The sequence below is a fragment of the Equus przewalskii genome, chromosome 14 (genome assembly GCF_037783145.1).
Source record: "Equus przewalskii isolate Varuska chromosome 14, EquPr2, whole genome shotgun sequence".
Classification (NCBI taxonomy): domain Eukaryota; kingdom Metazoa; phylum Chordata; class Mammalia; order Perissodactyla; family Equidae; genus Equus; species Equus przewalskii.
The window spans coordinates 67,341,573-67,351,055 of NC_091844.1; positions in this window are offsets into that span (position 1 = coordinate 67,341,573).

Sequence of the window (9,483 nt, forward strand, 5' to 3'; positions counted from 1 at the left end):
CTGTGCTCAATAAACATGGAAAATACTGGCTCAACTGAAGTTAAACAGGTTCCTTTCTTACAGGAGTTCTTGGCACCTTTAATTTGCAAATACGCAACACGAATTTCCAGGTGAGAACTGTTGAAAGCAGAGTTTTCCAAACTTTTTTGACCGTTCCTCTCCAACCATTTTTCTTTTTTCGTTTTTTGCCTTGGCAGACATGTTAACATCTCCTGGAACACAGTTTGGAAAACTCAGTCCAAATCTCCCTCATTTGGGCCAACAGCCACACCTGTAACACTTTCTGCTTCCCACACTAGGGCCCTGGCCTTTTCCCTCTTCATGAGTGTGCTGGAAGAAGCAGTGGTTAGAGTTAGAAACCTGAACAAGACAGCATTGTGATAAGCCCACCCTTTCATCTCTGATTTGGCATGTTTCCAGTCTTTTTAAAGCATGCTTATCACAGTCTAATATATTTTAAGGGGGTGTTTGTTGTCTTGTACACTGCGGTTGACAGCCTATTCCAACCGATGTGCCAAACTATACTGAAATTCAGAATGAAAGATCCACAAAGCCTGGGATCCCAGCCTTTCTCTGCCCCCCTTACTCACATAAGTGCTTAAGAACCAGGGACAAAGTGGAGTAGGTGTGGCCACACCCTGTTGTCCCTTTGGATTAGTCATTGTCCTACGTATAATCACAGCTATCTGGGCTGGACCTGGCAACGCTCTCTGATTTCTGTCTGGAATCCACTCCCTCCTTGTTTCTCCCGCTCTGGCCTCAGCCCCTCTGTGTGGGGAAGTCCTTAATGGTCACTGGTTCTCAAACTTGGACGTGCATCAGAATTACCCAGAGGGCTTTTAAAAATACAAATTGCTGGGTCCCACCTCCACAATTTTTTGTGTGTGTGTGTGAGGAAGATTGGCCTTGAGCTAACATGTGACAAATAGAAATGGCAAGCAACAGGATATATTGGAGTATATGAGGAAGCCATTTGGTGTAAACGTAATTCGGCCTGACCTTGTTTTTCCAAAAGGGCCTGACCGTGGCTGTTCAGCATGCGTTGTATATCTGCTTTCGACATTCCCTATGGCAAGAACAAAGGTCCTTGAGATAAAGGTGCAATTCCCTCCCCTTCCCAATGTTGGCATTCCCTTAAGGATTAAGCATCTTTCCTTAGGCTAGGAACTGATTGCTGTGCTGTGCCTACAGGGCAATCTTGTGACTATGGTGGGAGGGACATTTCAATGACATGTAAAGCACCCTCTTTGGGGGTATATAACCACTCTGTATACCTCACTTCTTTGGTGCCCTTTTTTCCTTCGGGAAGAAAGGCCCTGGGCCATGGTCCTCACATTTTAGCTCAGAATAAACTCACCCAAATTTTCATTTATGGATTGGTTATGGATTATTTTCGTTGACACATGGGTGCCCATCTTCCTCTATTTTGTATATGGGATGCCACAACAGCATGGCTTGATGAGTGGTATGTAGGTCCACATCTGGGATCTGAACCTGCAAACCCTGGGCCGCCGAAGCGAAGCACATGAACTTAACCACTATACCACCGGGCTGGCCCCCAGAATTTCTCATTGAATAGGTCTGGGGTGGAACGTGAGAGTTTGCATTTCTGTTAAGTTCCTATGCGATGCTGATGCTGTTGGTCAGAGGACCATGTTTGAGAACTACTGGTCTGTAGTTCCCAAACTCGTCAAAATCAAAATCAGCTGGGAAGCTTGGCTAAATGGAGATTCCTGGGGCTCACCTCAGCCCCACTGAATCAGAATTGCCAGGGGTCAATGTCTTGTCTGCCTGTCCCTGGCCTGGCCTCTGATAGCCTATTTCCCTCTCTCCCATGCTAGGTAGGGATACTGGGATGCTGGCCCCTCTTGCAGCAAACTTCCACAATTGCCCTTTGCTATAGAAACTCATCACCTCTAACATGGCTGGGAAAGTTGAAAAGGACTTCCATTTGCTATTGGATTAGTTTTAAGAAGGTTCCTATCTGGGTATATTCTTTTTTTTCTCTCTAGTGGAATTAAAACTATCATTTGCTTAGCACTTATAGTTTGTCAAATGTTGATCTACAAGAATAATCCTAGGAAGTAAGTATCGTTAAGCCCATTTTACATGTGAAAAGACTCTGGCTCAGAATGTTTAAGACACTAGCTAATGACTCCAAGTCCCATAATTTTCCCATTATCTAGTGCTGGAAAGAGAGCTCTAGGTGAGTGAGAACACTCAGATTTGGAGGGTAAGCTCGTCTCCTCTCTACCTGGGGGTAGGTGTGCAGGCAGAACTGATGGCTTTATCTGATGTTGGGCACCACTGTGGTGAGCCCATGGGCATCAGGCTGCACCTGAGATCAGGTAATTTACATACAAAGACGTCTTGATGGGGGTCTTAAAACGTCACGTCAGGGCTGGCCCCATGGCTGAGTGGTTACATTCGCGCACTCCAGTGCAGGCAGCCCAGTGTTTCGCTGGTTCGAATTCTGGGCATGGACATGGCACTGCTCATCGAGCCACACTGAGGCAGCGTCCCACATGCCACAACTGGAAGGAGCCACAACTGGGAATATACAACTATGTGCTGAGGGTCTTTGGGGAGGAAAAAAAAAAATAAAATCTTTAAGAAAAAAAAAGTCACATCTTCAGAATTGAGACTAACAATGTGTGCAAGGTGGGCATAATTAGACATGCTGGACAACTGAACTGAACATACAGTTTTTAGTTGCACTTGCCACGTAAAACTTTGTTGGATGAATATCTTTGTTTTAAAAGTGAAGAAACTGGACTCAATAAGATTAGATAAGTTAACCAGGGTTATGGGGTTAGCAAATGGCAGAACTAGAATTTGAAGTCTATTGGACTTTAAAACCTGTGCTCTTGAAGTTAAAAAGATAAGCGTTGGTTAGGACGTGGAAGAACTGGGAAGCTCATACACTGCTGATGGGCATGCAAAATAGTACAACTACTTTGAAAAGCAGCCTGGCAGTTTCTCCTAAAGTTAAATGTGCCCCTATAAGATCCAGCAATCTCATTCCTAAGTATTTACCCAATAGAAAAGAAATATACACCTATACAAAGACGTGTACACAGTGTTGATGGCAGTTTTGTTTACAATAGTTCCAAATGGGAAACTAGCAAAATGTCCAACAACAGGTGAATGGGATAAATAAATGTGGTATATCCATACAATGGAATACTACGCAACAATGAAAAAGAACCATGAAAAATCACAAAATGGATGAATTTCAAAACACTAAAAAGGCCAGACATCAGGGTGCATACTCAATGATTCCATTTATATGAAATTCCGAAAGAGCTAAAACAAAACTATTTAGTGGTCCATGTACAAGGGTATAAAACAGGTTCCATTTTTTAATCTCTATTTTACAGCTGGATAAATGAGGCTCAAAGGCTAAATAGCTTGTCCAGGATTCCGCAGTCAGTAAGCTATCCTTCTCTTCTAGATCTTGGGCCACCCTGCTTGACCTCACTCGATTTGCTGGCTCCCTCTTCTCTTTGGGAGTGTTGGCTTGCTTTGCCCAGCACTTAAGCCTGGGCTTATTGCTTCCCTTTGCAAGTAACTCAATACCCTGGAAGGTGGGCCTCTCTGGGACTGTTCTGCCCCTGTTTTACATCTTTAATCTCATGTTATTTTCTTTCTTTTCCTACCTCTACGGTTCTCTCTCCCATCTCCTAGTGCTCCTGCTTGCTCTCCTCAAATCCCCTCTCCCTTGCTTCCTCCTATTTTCACTGTGTCTACACCCACATCTCACTGCTTGGGTGCGAGCTTTCTGCCAGCTTGTCATTCACAAACATTTTCTTTGGTAAAGAAACTTATCTGCCCCTCCTGAGTTTGACTGATTTAGGATGGCATGATGCCCAGTTAAACTTGAATTTCAGATAAGTAATGCATAAGTTTTTTTTAGTATAAGTATGTCCTGAATATAGCTTAGGACATACTTATACTAAAACAGTATTTATTTATCTGAAATTCAAATTTAACTGAGTGTCCTATATGTTATCTGGCAGCTCTAGCCCCTCCTGATATAGCCTCATTTTGTTAAGGAAGGACAGGGTTTTGACTAAATCATTAAGACTGTCTCTCAGGAAAGGGAAACAAGATAGCCCTTCTGGGTCTCTCCACCACTCATGCTCATCTTGTTTAAGCCTCCATCTCAAAGTGTCTCCTCATGGCCCCCTTTGCTCTCTGCCCTGTCCTTCATGAGCTCTGGACACCTTGCCTGTCTGTCTTACCCACTCACTGTTGTCTTTGTCATGTTGCTTGATCCAGCCTCTCCAGCCTTGCCCTCAGTATCTCTTCTGAACTCCAGCTTGCCTTTGATCTGGGTACATACCTTGCCCAGTCTGGCCATGCCCAGGACTCTACACTCCAGGATCAAAGTCACAGTACATTCAAGACATCAGTGCATTCCAGACCTCAGCTGGGGTCACAGCAGAAACACTAACTTGGACCCTTCACTCTTCCATCCTCTCTACCCATTACGTGTGAGTTACACGAGTAGATTCAAAATCATTGCCAGGGTTGAAACTGGGCAGCTCTCTGATCCACGAGGCTGTTTTCAAGTGGTTGCTGAATAAAAGGATTTACAAATATATTCTCAATTGACAAAGGGTAAAAAGTGGCTACATTTAGTTTGTCAATAAAATTCTGATGATTATTCCAGGAAAGAAACAAAGGAAATCTTATGTTAAGCTACCTGGTGAAATATTTTGCAATTCTTTCTATTCCCTTTGAGATTTTGCAGGTACAAAACATACACAAACCACATGGTCTATGGAAAACTAAATGAGATGCTGTCTATGGGATCAGTTGGTTCATTTATGGTTACAGCATCTTATTTTTTTTTCTGATTTATTGAGATATAACTGACAAAATTGTAAAATATTTAAAGTATATAATGTGATGATTTGATACACAGATACACTGTGAAAAGATTTCCCCCATTGAATTAATTAACATCCATCACCTCACATATTTACCTTTTTTTTTCCTCTTTTGGTGAGAACATTTAAGTTCTACTCTCAGCAAATTTCAATGATAAGATAGTCATCAGGTCATACATTACATCCTCAGACCTTATTTATCTTACAGGTAAAAGTTTGTACCCGTTTACCAACTTCTCGCTATTTCCCCCACCCCCAGGCCCTGGCAACCACATTTCTACTCTGTTTCTATGAGTTCAACCTTTAAAAAAATTTTTTCTTTAGATTTTACATATGAGTGATACCATGCAGTATTTGTCTTTGGCTTATTTCACTTAGCATAATGCCCTCCAGGTGCATCCATGTTGTTGTTTTAAGGCTGAATGATATTCCATTGTGTATATACACCACATTTGCTTGACTCATTCATCCATCGACGGATGCTTCCATTGTTTCCACACCTTGGCTACTATGACTAATGCTGTAATAAATATGGGAGTACAGATATCTCTTTGAGATAATGGTTTCATTTCCTTTGGATATATGTCCAGAAGTGGGATTGCTGGATCATATGATAGTTCTATTTTTAATTTCTTGAGGAGCCTCCATGCTATTTTGCATAGTGGCTGTACCAGTTTGCATTCCCACCAGCAGCACACAAGGGTTCCCTTTTCTCCACATCCTCTCCAGAATTTATCTCTTGTCTTTTTTGAGAATAGCTATCCCAACAGGTGTGAGGTGGTATCTCATTGTGGTTTTGATTTGCATTTCCCTGATGATTAGTGATGTTGAGCACCTCTTCATGTCCCATTGGTCATTTGTCTGTTGTTGGAAAAATGTCTATTCAGGTCCTTTGCCAGTTTTTTAATTGGGTTATTTGGTTTTGTGCTGAATTGTATGAGTTCCTTGTATATTTTGGATATGAACCTCTTATCAGATATGTGGTTTACAAATACTGTCTCCCATTTTGTAGGTTGCTTTTTCATTTTGTTAATGGTTTCCTTTATGTGCAAAAGCTTTTTAGTTTGATGTAGTCCCACTTGTTTATTTTTGCTTTTGGTGCCAAATCCAAAAAACCATTGCCAAGACCAGCGTCAAGGAGCTTACCCCCATGTTTTCTTTTAGGAGTTTTACGGTTTCAGGTCTTATGTTCAAGTCTTTAAATCGTTTTGAGTTAATTTTTGCGTATAGTGTAAGATAGGGGTCCAGTTTCATTCTTTTGCTTGTGGCAGTCCGATTTTCCCAAGACTATTCATTGAAGAGACTATCCTTTCCCCATTGTATATTCTTGACTCCATTGTAAATTAATTGACCATATATGCATGGGTTTATTTCTGTGCTCTCTATTCTGTTCCATTGATCTATAGGTCTGTTTTTATGTCAATACCACACTGTTTTGATTACTAGCTTTGTAATACAGTTTGAAATTAGGAAGTGTGATGCCCCCAGCTTTGTTCTTCTTTCTCAAGATTGCTTTTGCTATTTGAGGTCTTTTATGGTTCCTTACAAATTTTAGAATCATTTTTTCTATTTCTGTGGAAAATGCTGTTGAAATCTTGATAGGGAATTTATTGAATCTGTACATTGCTTTGGATAGTATTCACATTTTAACAGTATTAATTCTTCTAATCCATGAGCACAGAGAGTATCCTTCCACTTATTTGCGTCTTCAATTTTTTTCATTAATCTTATGTTTTCAGTGCACTGAGATCTTTTCTCTCCTTGGTTAAATTTATTCCTGAATATTTTATTCTTTTTGATGGTATTGTGAATGGGATTGTTTTCCTAATTTCTCTTTCTGGTAGATCATTGTTGTTGTATAGAAACACAATTGATTTTCATATATTGATTTTGTATCCTGCAACTTTACTGAATTTGTTTATCAGTTCTAACAGTTTTTTGGTGGAGTCTTTAGGATTTTTTATATATAAAATCATATCACCTGTGAATAAACAATTTTGCTTCTTCCTTTCCAATTTGGATGCCTTTTATTACTTTTTTTTTTCTTGCCTAATTGCTCTGGTCAGAACTTTTAGTATTAGGTTGAATGGAAATGGTGAGAGTGGGCATCCTTGTCTTGTTCCTGATCTTCGAGGAAAAGATTTCAGCTTTTTACAGTTGAATATGATGTTAGCTGTGAGCTTGTCCCATATGGCTTTTACTGTGTTGAGGTAAATCCTTTTATACCCAGTTTGTTGAGAGTTTTTATCATGAAAGAATGTTGAATTTTGGGGCTGGCCCCGTGGCCGAGTGGTTGAGTTCGCGCGCTCTGACGCAGGCGGCCCAGTGTTTCGTTGGTTCGAATCCTGGGCGCGGACATGGCACTGCTCGTCGGACCACGCTGAGGCAGCGTCCCACATGCCACAACTAGAAGAACCCACAACGAAGAATATACAACTGTGTATCGGGGGGCTTTGGGGAGAAAAAGGAAATAATAAAATCTTTAAAAAAAAAAAAAAAAAAAAAGATGTGAATTTTGCCAAACGCTTTTCTGCATCTATTGAGAGAATTATACGAAATTTGCCCTTTCATTTTGTTAATGTGGTGTATCATATTGATTTGCAGTTGTTGAAGGATTTTGCATCCCACTTGATCATGGTGTATGATCCCTTAAATGTATTGTCGAATTCAGTTTGCTGGTATTTTGTGGAGGATTTTCGCATATGTGTTCATTGGAGATATTGACCTGTAATTTTCTTTTCTTGTAGTGTCCTTGTCTGGCTTTGGTATCAGGATAATGCTGACCTTGAAAAAATGAGTTTGGAAGTATTCCTTCCTCTTCGACTTTTTGGAAGAGTTTAAAAAGGATTGGTATTAGTTCTTCTTTAAATGGTTGGTAGAATTCACTAGTGAAGCAATTGGGTCCTGGACATTTATTTGTTGGGAGCTTTTTGATTACTGATTCCATCTCCTTACTAGTAATTGGTCTGTCCAGATTTTTTCATGATTCAGTCTTGATAGGTTGTATGTTTCTATGAATTTGTCGGTTTCTTCTAGGTTGTCAAGTTTGTTGGCATACTCTTGTTCATAATAGTCTCTTCTGTGGTGTGGCTACAACATTTTAGAGGAGACAAAGCATTGATTGATTTTGAGCATTGGTCCAGAGGTAAAAGTGGGATCAGTCGATCAATCAGTACATCAATATAGCACCACTGCCTTGTGAGAACATCAGTAAAAAAAAAAAAACTGTCCTCTCAGAAATATAGTGAAGACACGCAAAGCAATGAGCAAACAATACAGTATCATATGTAGTGCAATTAAGCTGTTCATGTGCAGTCACGGTGATAAGCAAATTCAGAGGCTGGAAAGGGAGCAGAGGTCCTGGCTGGGAGAAGCGGAGGAGGAGTAAAGGAGAAGGCGTTCCCTGAAATTCCATCTTGATGACTGAAAAAGTGTTGAGTTCCAGGGAACAGAAGATGTGCCCTCCTCCTGTCTTCCAAAGGCCCTTCCCCAATCTGGGAGGTGCTTAGGAGGAAGCCAGGGTAGGGGACTGCTTTGCCATTGTCCCTAGCTTGGGCTCTCACTGGAAGGTTTCTTGGTAGGGCCTGGGGAAGGGCAAGGTAGCACATCTCTCTGAGGTGGCTGCCCTTCCAGCCCAGGGTGAAGCAGTTTCCAGGGGACCCTGCTTTTCAGTTCCTCGGCACAAGTAACACAGAAAGCAAGGCAGGCCAAACTACATTTAGAGGTCAACAAAGGAACAAACTCAGACTTTACTAAACGTGATTTCAGTGCAAGATCACCAGAGGCAGCTGTGCGGCCTCCCAGGCCTCCACTGTAGATGCCACAACACATCACACCATTCACTCAGCCTGTGGGTGAAGTGTGTGATTTAGGATAGAGCCGGGAAATAAGAGACACTGTGGTGTAGTGGAAAGAACATGAATTTGCGTGTGTGTGTGTGTGTGTTTTAAATCTACTTTATTGAGGAATAACATGATGCACTCATTTTCAATGTATAATCTAATGATATTTGACAAACTTAACCCCACCATAATCAAGATATAAAACAGTCCCATCGCCCAAAAGTTGCCTCCCTCATGCCCTTTTGCACTCCATACCCCCAGCGCAGGAAACCCACTCATCTGCTTTTTGTCACTATAGATCTGCTTTGTCTTTTCTAGAATTTCATATAAATGGAGTCACAGAGGACCTGCTCTTTGATATTTGGCTTCTTTAATGTTTTTGAGATCCATCCGTGTTGGTGAGCATCAGTAGTTCATCCTGTTTCATTGCTGAGTAGTATTCCATTGTGTGGATACACTATAATAGTTGATCCCATTCACCTGTTGGTGGACAGTTGGGTAGGTCCCAGTGTTGGACTATTATGAACAAAACTGCTATCAACATTTTTGTACAAGTCTTTGTGTAGATGTATGGTTCATTTCTTTTGGGCAATTACAGGAGTGTATTGTTGGGTCATATGGTAAGGGTACATTTAACTTTAGGAAAAACTGTCAAACTGCTTTCCCGGGTGGCTGTGCTATTTTTTTGTATGCCCATCAGCAGTGTCTGGGGTTTCCAATTCTTCCATATCCTTGGCAACATTTTT